Here is a 12482-nt window from a genome sequence, read left to right on the forward strand (position 1 = left end):
CATTTGACCTCACAATACACTGAGAAAGGCATATTGTCTCTGTGATATTTTATCGAATAATGTATGACAACAATCTAGTCATAAGAAAACATCAGACAAGCCCACAAAGGACATTCTAACATTAGTGCCCTTCAAACGTCTTGTAGTCATGAAAGGCAAGGAAAGACAGGAATTATCACTGATTGGTGGAGAGTAGGGAGACATGAAAGCCAAATGCATTATTAGATTCTATATTAGATCCTGGAACAGAAAAAAAAAAGCAGTAGTGAAAAAACTGGTGAAATATTTTAAAAAAAAGATTTATAGTTAATAATAGCACTGCAACAATGTAAATTTCTAAGGTTTGGTAATTGTTCTGTGATTAGATGAGATGTTAATATTAGGAGAGCATTGGGCAAGGGATACTGAAACTCTGTATTATTTTTGCAATTTTTCCACAATTCTAAAATTATCTGAAAACTAAAAACTTAAACACAAAGTGAAACAGAATTTCTTTTACAAAGTTCTTTATACCAATTTGCTAATTTTGTTTGAGCCAGTTATTCTGAGATTAGTGCATAATGGAAGTGGTAGCGTTTATTTAAGAACCAAGGGAAAAATCATCTCTGACCTCTTAATTACATGATAAGATAATATTTTCCTCCTTCAATACGTAATGACTTCTTCAGAATATTCCTGTTCCTGCATTTAAAAAATAACAGATTTCTTGTCCTTTATAATGTGTCCTAAAATACCTTTAGTTTGGGAAGCAGATTTAGTTCAGGGTCAGTTAGATTCCAATTATTTGAGGAACTGTATTTAACTATGACTCAAAGCCAGGTGCATAATAGATGCCAAGGGAAGAAATAATTCACCCAGCTAGTTCAGACTCCCAGTGAATTTCTTTAGCCCAGTAAGCCATTACATTCAATATGTATAAATGCAGGCACCCATTTTATCCACAGCCAAATCTTTTTAGACACAGTGTGACTTGAAGCATTTCATACATTCATTTCAACAGTAATTTTGTTCTTCAAGTATGTTTTCTTTGTAATCTTATTTAGCGTTATAAATGATATACAAATTCTGAAGTAAGCTGCAGGTGGAAAACTCTGATTTTAAGCTGATAGTTCTATAACATGGTTCTAGATTTAGAACTTGTGCCCTTTGATTTATTTGTAAGTCAAAATATTTTGTTAAAAAAGAACTCATGTCATTTGATCCTTTTCCCAAGGTTCCGTTTCTGTTTTGAGAGTCTACTGTAAGAGAATACTCTGTGAGGTTTTGAAAAGATGTTACTCTCCTTCATGGAATGCTATCTTTTCCCCTCAAGACTACTGTGAATTCCTTCTTTGTTCACTTTCTTGAACTATGTATCTTTATTCTTTGCTCTTTTGTAAACCCGTTTACACATTCAAAAATATTTTTCATTTATTGGGACTAACTTTGTCCTAAATACTAAGAATAAAGACATGAAAATGAATTACATATTAGCAAAGGTTACATACCTATAAACACATCATAATTCTATTTGAAAAGTTGATCAGATGGAGCTCTTTAGGAGTGCTGAAATGGCATAGGTCGTGGATTATAAACCGTGGGGAGAGGTATGGAAATGCTTTCCAAAAACATTATGAAAATTTTCCATAACATAGCTCTCTGTTATATTTACTGGACTGTGATGTTCTTGAGGATTATATTTTCCTCACTTTCCTTTACAAGGACTAACACTAATGGTGAATGAAAAACTAAATAAGTAAATGAATGTGCTTTCATTGGCCTCTCTGGTGGAACCTGTAATGTAGATAATAGATGACATATTTATAACAATGCCCTTTTTCGGGCCACTACAGAGGAATATTCCTACATAGCATTTTCTGATAAATCATTTTAATAAGAGTGACTCTGAACCTCTTACTCATACTAATCTTCCACTAAAGCCATGGGGAATTTGACCTAATAATGCACCTCAGAATTAGGCTCAAATTATCCCAGAATCACCAATAACTTTTTTGTTCTGTTTCAATTATAGATAGTTACAAAGATCAGAAAAATAATATTTTTATCAAGCATATAAAGAAGCACTTATGGAATTTGTTTTTAGCCAATTTCTGTTTAACAATATTATATTTATTAGCTTTCGGCTATTATGCTATTCATTGCGACCAGCTAGTCTATAGATTCTCAGAGTAAAGCTTTGAACCTGAAACTGAAGATAAGAGATGAATGTCCTCATTCTCTGTACTATTAGATTGAATTATATGAAGTTGCCAATATTTGCCTGTTTTAATTTAAAATGGCTACTTTTTATTCCAACAAAGATTTTAAAGAAAGTAATCCAATAAGAGTTTTTAAAGAATCTATTAAAGTACAGCAAGACAAATTCCATAAAGACAATACACAGAACAATTATGGGGACCTAAATGAGAGAAATACTACTTTTAGTTGGAGATAGGGATTAGAACATATTGTTTGCAGGAGACGGCATTTAAAACAAGACTTGATGCTTTAAGTTGCTGAAGAAGACATTCCAATCAGAAGCAGCATCATTAGATTAGGAATCAGAGTATAGAAAGAAATAGAAAGCAGTTAGTCACCAGTCAAGCATTACAAAAAAAAAAAAAAAAAAAAAAAGAATGAGTGTGTGATGTAATTCCTACCTTCATAGAACTTGCAATGGAATGAGATATGCCTGAAAACTCATTATCCACGAAGATATGTCTAGAAAAGTTAGGAATTATTCTGAAATCATCAAGATATAAGAAGCTACTGAAGATTAGATACACAGAAATGTGCCTTATAAATGTTATCCCTGAAGAGCTATTTAGGACAAATTGAAGCATTGTGGGGCAAGAGGCAGGATGACAAGCTCATTATAGGAGTCATAAAGAGGTCACTCTATAAGACAGAGAATTGTTTTCAAATTCTACTAGGCTAAATGCTTTTGGGGTAGGGATCACATCTGCTTTCTTCACCATTATTCTTTTTTTATTGCATTTTAGGTTTTGGGGTACAGGTGAAGAACATGCAAGATTGTTGCATAGGTACACACATGGCAATGTGATTTGCTGCCTTCCTCCCCATCACCTGTATCTGGCATTTCTTCCCATGATATTTCTCCCTAACTCCCCACCCCCTGCTGTCCCTCTCCTATTTCCCCCCAGCAGACCCCAGTGTGTGATGCTCCCCTCCCTGTGTCCAGGTGTTCTCATTGTTCAACACCCACCTATGAGTGAGAATGGAATGCTATGCATCCATATTCTTTTTTTTGTTTTCTTGAGACAGAGTTTCACTCTTGTTGCCCAGACTTCAGTGCAATGGCGTGATCTTGATTTACTGCAACCTCCACCTCCTGGGTTCAAGCAATTCTTCTGCCTCAGTCTCCTGAGCAGCTGGGATTACAGGCATTGGTCACTAGGCCCAGCTAATTTTTGTATTTCATATATATGAGAGACAGCATTTCACCATGTTGGCCAGGCTTGTCTCAATCTCCTGACCTCAGGTGATCCACCTGCCTCAGCCTCCCAAAATGCTGCGATTATAGGCATGAGCCACCATGCCTGTCCTTCACCATTATATTCCAGTGTGTAGTTTAGTATCAGTAAATATTTGTTGAATTAATAAATATCCCAAAATCATTCTTGTTAAAAATATTAAAAGATATCTATAAAGAGATACATTCATAATCTTATGAATCAATATTGTGTGTGTGTGTGTGTGAGCAGAAAGAGAGAGAGAGAAAAATAGAAGGCAAGAGACACATCATGTATATGCATCCACACATATACAAAAAGTGAGAAAATGGAGAATATGTAGCTAGAAGGAAAAATCAGTTATGCCCTGGAGCAAGTATAGAAAGTTTTTAATAAAATATTAAATTTTAAACAAAAAGCAGGATACACTTTACAGAAGAAGGAACATTATACATACGGACACAGTGCGAGATGTAGAGAGTACTCTAAGATACAGGTGAATAGCTATGATAAAGCTACATAAGCAATGAGCTTGAATACATAAGATAAAATGTTTGACTTTATCTGAGAGCTATTGTAGTTCACTAAGGAGTAATAGCAAATGGCATGGGCTTGAAGGAACATTGATTTGATCAAATGATTTAGAGGAGAATGTGACAGCAGCTTGAGATCCAGTTAGAAGGCTAATACACACGTATAGATAAGTGATGAAAGTTCTTGACTCAAAATAGTACCATTGTTAATGGAAAAGGAAAAAATCCACAACACTTTAAAAGTGACTTGGTGCAAATGGCAATCCATTAATCTATACTTTGTGCTTCCCACATTGACCACCATATTTATATTTAATATTTCCCCATCTATTAAAATGGAAGCCAATATTTTGAGTGACTTTGAAAGAGAAGCCTTTTCAGGCCAAGAAACATGATCACGTGTTTTGGAGAATTAATTTTTCTGATGGAAAGAATGTAAAACAGTGGAAATATGTTTTGGAAAATATCAGTATGAACTGAACTTGTGTTTGGTGAATTTAGTAGAAATTCAAATTGTTCTAGCACCCTGAACTGTTTTTTGAAGCCTATTTTTTTTTCCATAGTTCTTCACTGATGGTGCATCTAAGCATGCAAACAATCACCCTGGATGGCAATGTTTTTAGCAAGTATCTCTTCAACTGCTTTTCCTGATTTTTTAAGTTATCTGCCTGGTTTGGTATCACCCTCAGATGTGTGGCTCCACTAATGGGAAATGATTTGCTCTATTATTTTTGATAATAACTGGGGATGTAAGTTATTTCACAGTCTGATCCAATTAAATGCAGGCTTTTCTGCAGAGGTAGTTTTACAGACCAGTCTTCGGGGTTTGTTCTGACCCCAGTAGGGCTCTTTTTCTTCTTCTTTTTTTTTTTTCTGGTAAATCTCCTAGCATATAGTTTATTTTTTTGCTTCTATAGAGCTATTCTTTTTTTTTTTAAATATTATAATACCAAAATCTTTATATTTTTGAACGTGCCCTTAGGCTTGAATTTCTCCACACTGTTTCAAATGTAGTCAATTTATTTTGAGAAAGCTTTTGAGGTCTCTCGTCATAAAAGTGTTTCTCCCACTGCCCAAAATCTCTGAGCCATGTCCTCAGAGATTAGGGTGGAAGTGACACCTTTGTTTACAAGCATGGCAGAGAATATGGGGGGTAGCCTCATGTCTTCTCATCTTGCTTTCTCTAGCATTGAACCTCTGCTCTACCAGTGAGCTAGCGTGAGAGTGATAAGGGACTCCATATTCCTGTCCTGCCTGATGAAAAGGAAGACTCAATTCTCCAAATGGTATTGGGGTAGAAGAACTTTTAAGTTTACAAGAATTCCCAAACTTAGTAAAAGCCTTGCCAGATCAGTGTTGTTGTAATAATTCTTCATTTCCTAATAAAACCTAGTTGTTACCTATCTGGTTATTTCCATTTCTTACAATATGAAAATTACTAATCGGGCATGTTTTATTTACTGATGTTTCTGTGATATTTAATTTAATAATTTTTCCAAGGCCATAAACTAATTTAGACATTCTATGTCCTGTTCAAAACTATAACTGATATTCCTGAGTCTAGTAATTTAAGTCAAGAGAGGCACAAAGACTGGTATGTAGGGCGAGAGAAAAGAGATTAAGAAATTAATCTTCTTAATATGCTATTATTGTTCAGATAATTCTATAATGTGTATTTCAATGTATGGGTTATTGTCTGAATGTTTAAAAAGAAGAGAAAATCTTAAATATTACTCAGTTCAATGTGTCTTTGCAGAATTCTGAGATAAATTTAAATATTAAGCTGAAGCAGAGAAGCTCTTCTTCTGAAGACTGATAAAATAGTGCCTATTTTGACTAATATCAGAATCTTATCTTCATTTTTCTGGTCTCTCATACAAGAAACTGGAAAATAACAAGGACACATTTCTTCTAGTTTTCAGTCTCATTGTTTACATATCAAATCCATGTCAAAATCTTATTACAACATACAGTAAAATCTTTGGACTTTCATTAATTTATGTATTTCACGTAAATTGTTCTGGTGCAAGCCACCGTTATCTCCCACCTGAATTTCTGCAATAAGCTTCTAACTGCTCCGCACTTGTCATCATTTTTAATTTTACTCTACTCGAAATTCTTTTCTACATGTGTTATACTTTTTAGTCACAAATCTGAATAAAAAAGCCACCTAACGAAACCCTTTGATGGCATTTTATTTGAGGTAAAATTTCTTATCTTCATTCTGCTCTACAAGGATCTGTATAATCTGACCTGTATGTATTTCTTCAGTGTTTCTTGTAGCCTCCTCTGATCAGACATTTACCACCTCTGGGCTCTTTTTCATGCGGGACTGGTTGCCAAGGTGGCATTTTTTTCCACTCATTCCCTCATTTTTTTTTCATTTAACTTAAATGAAATGTTCTTTCCTTAAGGAAACGTCATTGACTCTTTCAATCTAAATCTGATGCTACTCTGACTATCTCATTTTATTTATTAACTTCATATTATTTGCCACTATTTAAAATATTAATAACATATTTGTGTGATCAAAGCATCTTAACATTCAATAGCACGGCGAGAAATTTCAAGCCTGCTTAACTTCTCTCTGCAAACCCAGTCCCCCCAAAACACACCCCACCAATCTAGGTGCAGGTTTTGAAGGATTCACATTTGGGTTTACGGAATTCCCAAAGTATAAGGGAAAGATATCCGCAAGTGATAGATAGGAAGTAGCAAAGGGAAGTCTTGTGATCCAACTGCCCGTATTCTTCTGCATGATAATTAACCTTAAAGGCCCAGATATAGATGAAGCCAAGTTCCCCTCCAACCCATAGATGAAACTGAAGGATCATGTCATCATATAACTAAGTTCAGGTGATAGGAGGTAATCACTTGTAAGAGAGCTGCTGAGTAAACTGATCCCCCAAAGTGTCCGAGACACTCCTGTGTCCAATCTCTGGCACTTCCATAGTGCTCGTCTCATCTTTGGCCACCAAGGTTGTACCTATTTCCTCCTCCTTACTTGCCGTACGCTGAATTATTGATCAAACTTAATTTTGAACTGTTCTCTATCTAAATTCATTTGTATGTGTATACAAAGCTTTAATTTCATATAAGCATATTAATTTACCCAAAATTCATATTGTGAGTGACTTGCATAACTCCCTCATAAGACAAAACATTTCTTTAAGTCAAACTATTTATTTAATTAATTATGTCATACATATTCCTGCCTCTCCCATTAACCCTATTATAATGTGTTTTCTGTTTTCTCTCTGTATATGAGTGCAAATATCCTCCTAGGGCTTAGCTCAAGTTCTTACTCTTTGAATGACTTCTTTCTATTCTTTCTATATATATTATTTCCTACTACCTAACCCGTTATGAAATTTTATATTGCATTTTATATTATTTACTTGGTACCTGTGCCTTCTTGTTTTGTTAATCTTTTTTATGTATGTGTCTTTTCTATCCAAGGGAAAGTTCTACATTTTTACTATTGAGGAGTAGGAAAGTGTTTTCGTATTCCTAGATTATAGGTATATGTGTATATATATGTGAATGGAAGAATACATTAATGACAATTCTAGATATTTGTAAACTATGTATTTTCTTCAGAATTAGTTTGCTAACATCCTTGTTCTTTGGGTTTTTAAGAGTTTTATCTACAGGTATTTGTATCACTTAGATCTCCCAGCCACTTCTTTTGCTTGCGTAAGTCAATATAGGAGATATATTGGCTCTATTATATAGTTTGTTCCCCAGAGCTAACATATTGCCCTGTATATAGTGACAGCTTCATTAGTATGTATGTTGATAATGGCACTATTGCAACTCATATTCAATGCCTGCCTTTTTCTTATTCAAATAGTTGAGCATCTTTTTAAATATATGTGTTCAAATACTATATAATTGCAATGATTATAGTGATTATAATGTACCTAAACAGAACATTATACAAGAAGCATATAGAAAATTTTATCTTTGAAATAACTTTTCCTTTAAAAACATGATTGTTATGACTCCTGTCTATACTTGTCAGAAATCCAGATAGTCTGACTTAGACATAAGCATGAGAGAACAACTACCTTTTAAAATTTTAAGCCAAAGTTCCTATATTAACTTTTTGGAAACACATTTGTATCATTATTCTCTGTTAAAATCATGATTTAGAGATTGAAATACTCCCTTACTACCCTTGCCCATTTTCTCAGATATTTCATGATTTAACAAAATAGAAGTCTAGTTAATAATTTAACAGTTTTTGTTAAGACATTAGGGCTCAGCCAAGTCATTGTAGCGCAGATGTTTTAGCAATGATAATCAAAAGTTGGAGTCAAACATGTTAATCATTGAATAATTTTCCTTGCAAGATGACATTGTGTTTTTCTTGATTTCTCACAATTCACATCCATTCCAGATTTGCATTCTTAAGGCAAATCCCAAGACTTGTATGTTAACTTCACATTAATAAAGAAAAATATCAAGTATTTGGTAAGATAGGAAAAAGGACTTATGTATGAAATTTTCAACTATGGCATCAAAATACTATCCATTCTCAATATTGAAATTAGCTTAGTTTCAGAATTTCGGAAGCATATAGCTAGTATGATCCTTCTCAGGGCTGTATGTTGATTCTTTTTTTTTTTTTTTTTTTTTTTTAACAGAATGCCTCTGAGCAGCTGTCAAAAAATTAATCCAGAAGAATTGGAGATGATGTCCTCATACAGAGTTGCATATGCTGAGGGTATAACAGCCACAACGAAGGGAGTTCAAGTAAGTGTCTGCTCTGGTAACTAGCAAGCAACTAAAGCACAATATTGCTAGGATATATGGATCAGATGGACCTAGCATTGAAGCATATTGACAGATAAAAACTGACTAATTTTATTTTCATCCATTCATTTTACCAAGATTTATTGAACATCTACTATGTGTCCCCTGAAAATACAAAGGTGATTAAGACAAAGCCATTTTCTACAAGGTGTATATGGTCCCAGGTTGGACTAGAATGCTATTCTTCCTTGGGAGTAAAGTTCTTTTTGTTTTTTAATCTAGTTTTTATAAAGGCAGAAGACAAGTTCTTGTTGGTAGTTTCAATGATATATCTTGGACCAAAATTCAGAATTCATTTTAGGAAAACATAGGCAAATGTTAGAAAAGTCATAGCGTAAACTGTATGTCCTGTCCCTTCCTCAGTGGCAATCCAGCATTATTTTTGTGTTTTCTATCTGTTTTGATCTTACTGCCCACTTTCTTTATTATAATGATAAGCCCTGTAAATCTTTACATCTGTCAATATCCGTGTTCTTTTATCAAAAAGCATTTGAAACAGATTCATACCCAATAGTAAACAGCTTGAAGTCCCTTATACTATTATTGTTTTCTCATAGGTATTTTCATTTTAACCAGAAAAAAAAAGTAATGGCAATATGTTTAAGGAACCTTAGGTAGTATGTTGCAGGCCAACCACACTTTACAGATAGCCACACCTACTAATTACATCTTAATTCCCCTATTGAAAAGAAAGTCCTAACACTAGAAAAGAGTGATGAGATTGGATTGACAATCAGATTTGATGAAGGAGATAATCATTCACTGTTGTTAGCTCTCAATAGGCAAAATTCCTTTCTATGGGAGTTTTCATAAGGTTAACAAATCACAGTATTGAACCTCACCTGGCACAGTTGTGAATTCCAGCTGAAATGGGCAATATGAGGAAGTGCCTCCTCTGTCAAGTTCTGTTAAGGCACTCCAATTTCCATGTTGACAACATGAACTAAGTTTGTCTTTTCATCACTATCACTTTTGACTTTTGTACCAGTAATAGCAGCCAAAAGGCCCTTAGTCATTGCTGATTTGACTATATTTATTCAGAGGGATTTGAGACTTAAAATCAGGTCAGAATATTTTCCTTCTGCTCAGGAAGACAAAACCGTGTTAGAATTCAAGATGGAGCTATAACGTTTCTCACAGCTGTTTAGAACAAAAACATAGAAAATTTAGTCGCCATATAGTTATTATAGTTGTATCTTCAAACTAGTACTACAGTAACTTGTGGGAATGATAGCTCCATTGCTAAAAATTCAGCCTTACAATTGGCAAAGTAGATATATAGATTGTGATTTCTCTTCCATGTGATTTATATTTCTGCTTCTGTATGAGCTTCTTAATCAACTTGATCTCAAAGTTGGGGGTTTCATATATACAGGGATGTGAACAATTATTCTTACTCTGTAAAAATTAAAAGAATTAGTTTCCATTTTCATTTCACTTTGTTTCTTTTTTGTTCATTTGCTTTTGTCTAACTTGGTAATGCAATGCTCTCATTTATTAGCAAAGTTTCTTTATACAGAGTGCTAAATTCCTAGTGATAATTCTTTACTCTGCCAAGGTTTCGAACTATGAAAAAAGTTTTCCAAAGTAGGCTGGGAAAAAAAAATAAAATGCTATATTTGAACATCAGAAACACATTTTTCTTCATCAAAGAGAAAATAGTTAGAAAATATAAGCCTGGAAATTAGTCCAAAACAGAGATTAATTTTAATTAAGGCTCAAAAAAAGATGACAAGAGTATTGATAAATGACTTTCTTTGCTTTGCTTTCATTTCCCTTTTCTTTAATGGTGTATGCTTGAGGTCAGAAGATTTTCTAGGCTTCAGCAGAGGCTCATTATAGAGTAAAAAATCATGGCAGTTTCAGGAATACCAAATGAAGAGTTACTAGCGTTGGGCATGGTAGGATGCTAAGGTATATCCTCAGACTTCATAATTATTTTAGTCTAAAATATTCACTGAGCTCCTGCTAAGTAAAAGACCTTGATCTAGACACTATGGGGAATACAGAGATAGACTTCAAAAAATCTAGTCTGTGGAGCTGTTGACATAGATGTACATAACTGTATAAGAGACCAATGCAAGGCAGGGAACTGGGCTAGAAGTTCATGTTGGATACAGGGGAAATTCGGCTTCAATATGATCAGTGAATACTGTAGTGCCCAGAGAGAGCTCTGCATCCGCATGGACCTAAAATGCCCAAGAGAAAGGAAGCTACTATTGATTAAGAACATAATCAGTATTAGGCATGCCAGTAGGAATTTTATATGCACTTTCATCTTTAATTATTACAACAGTCTTGTGAAGTAGATGTGACCCCCAATGAGAAATCTGAGGCTAAAATGATTACAAAATGATCTCCATTAGAAGTCATTAATTAAAATCTGTATATTGCAACATGGTTTCTGTACACTCAGTAGACCCTAAGTAAAAAGAAAATTAAAATTGCTGGTTGATTACTTAATGTATTTATTATGAAGATTCTCCCTCACTGTATTTTACTCTTAAGCAAGGTCTCTCCACTCTTCATCTATTTCAATATCTAGGGTGGACAATGTTCAGAGTTTAGAGCATTCTTCCAGGAATGTAATCAGAATCTATCCCCCTCAAAAACATTCCTCAAAAACAGTAATTTTGAAAACAAATTCAAACCAACAGAGAAGCTGAAAAAATAGCCATACATTAAACACCTGTAATATGCTCATTATTCAACAATTGTCAAAATTTTGGTAAATTTGCTTTATCACTCTCCTATCCACCATTCTTCTCTTTCTCGGTCTCTCTCTCTCTTTTTCCCAAGAATCCAGTCTAGCTATTTGTCTTGTAAGATATCGCACAATCAGAGTTTACAGGTTTATTTCCTAATGATGAGATTCAGAAGAAAAGATTTTTTGGTAAGAATATTATGTTATATAATGTGATTTATGTCTTCTTGAAATCACATTGGCGGTACATAATACCAGGTTACTCCATGAATGGTGATGCTAAGTTTTGACTCTGGGTTTGTGTGGTTTCTACCATATCTCTTCCTTATAAAAGAATCATATTTTTTTATAAGTAGAAAGAAGTCTGTGCATTATATGGCGTAAAACGTAAAGATAAGCAAAATTATGATTCCTAACAACGTTTCACCCAATAATTTTAGCATTTATTAGATGCCCCTTGCCCTGATGAAATACTATAATGTCATTATATAATGATGATTTTTAAATTTGAACATTCCTGCCATGTATTTTAGTTAGCATGTAACAATATAGTATTGAGTTTATCATATATGTGTATGAAAATCATACCACATAGGTTAAGAAGAAAAAAAAAGTATATTAGTTTATTAGCTTGCTATATGTGCAATGATGTATTATCACTTGAAAGTAAACTGTAATAAATTAAGATGTATACTATGAACCCTAAAGTGATTACTAAGTTAACAATCTAAAAGCTATAGCTAATAGGCTAAAGAAGATTAGTTTAAATCATTTAAAAATTTTAATTAACCTTAAAAAAGGCAGAAAAAAGAGAAAAGAAAAAATTAGACATAGTACAAATGTAAACCAAATAGATGAGAGAGTTAAACCTAATCATGTGAATAATCAAATTACATGTAAATGATCTAAACATCGTAATTGAATGAAAGAGATTGTCATATTTGATAAGAGAGCAAGATCTAACTATATGCTGCC

The 12482-nt window shown here is 33.7% G+C and overlaps 1 long non-coding RNA gene across 1 annotated transcript in view; it reads left to right on the plus strand.

Annotated features, from left to right (window-relative positions):
• Positions 1-9037, plus strand: part of LOC116542605 — a 222649-nt gene extending 213612 nt beyond the window's left edge. The window contains exon 3 of the long non-coding RNA XR_004265285.1: positions 8635-9037. This is a non-coding gene — a long non-coding RNA (uncharacterized LOC116542605). The remainder of the gene's footprint in view (positions 1-8634) is intronic.
• Positions 9038-12482: the final 3445 nt, after the last annotated feature.

The sequence above is a fragment of the Sapajus apella genome, unplaced genomic scaffold (genome assembly GCF_009761245.1).
Source record: "Sapajus apella isolate SASKATOON/1434 unplaced genomic scaffold, GSC_monkey_1.0 scaffold4, whole genome shotgun sequence".
NCBI lineage: Eukaryota > Metazoa > Chordata > Mammalia > Primates > Cebidae > Sapajus > Sapajus apella.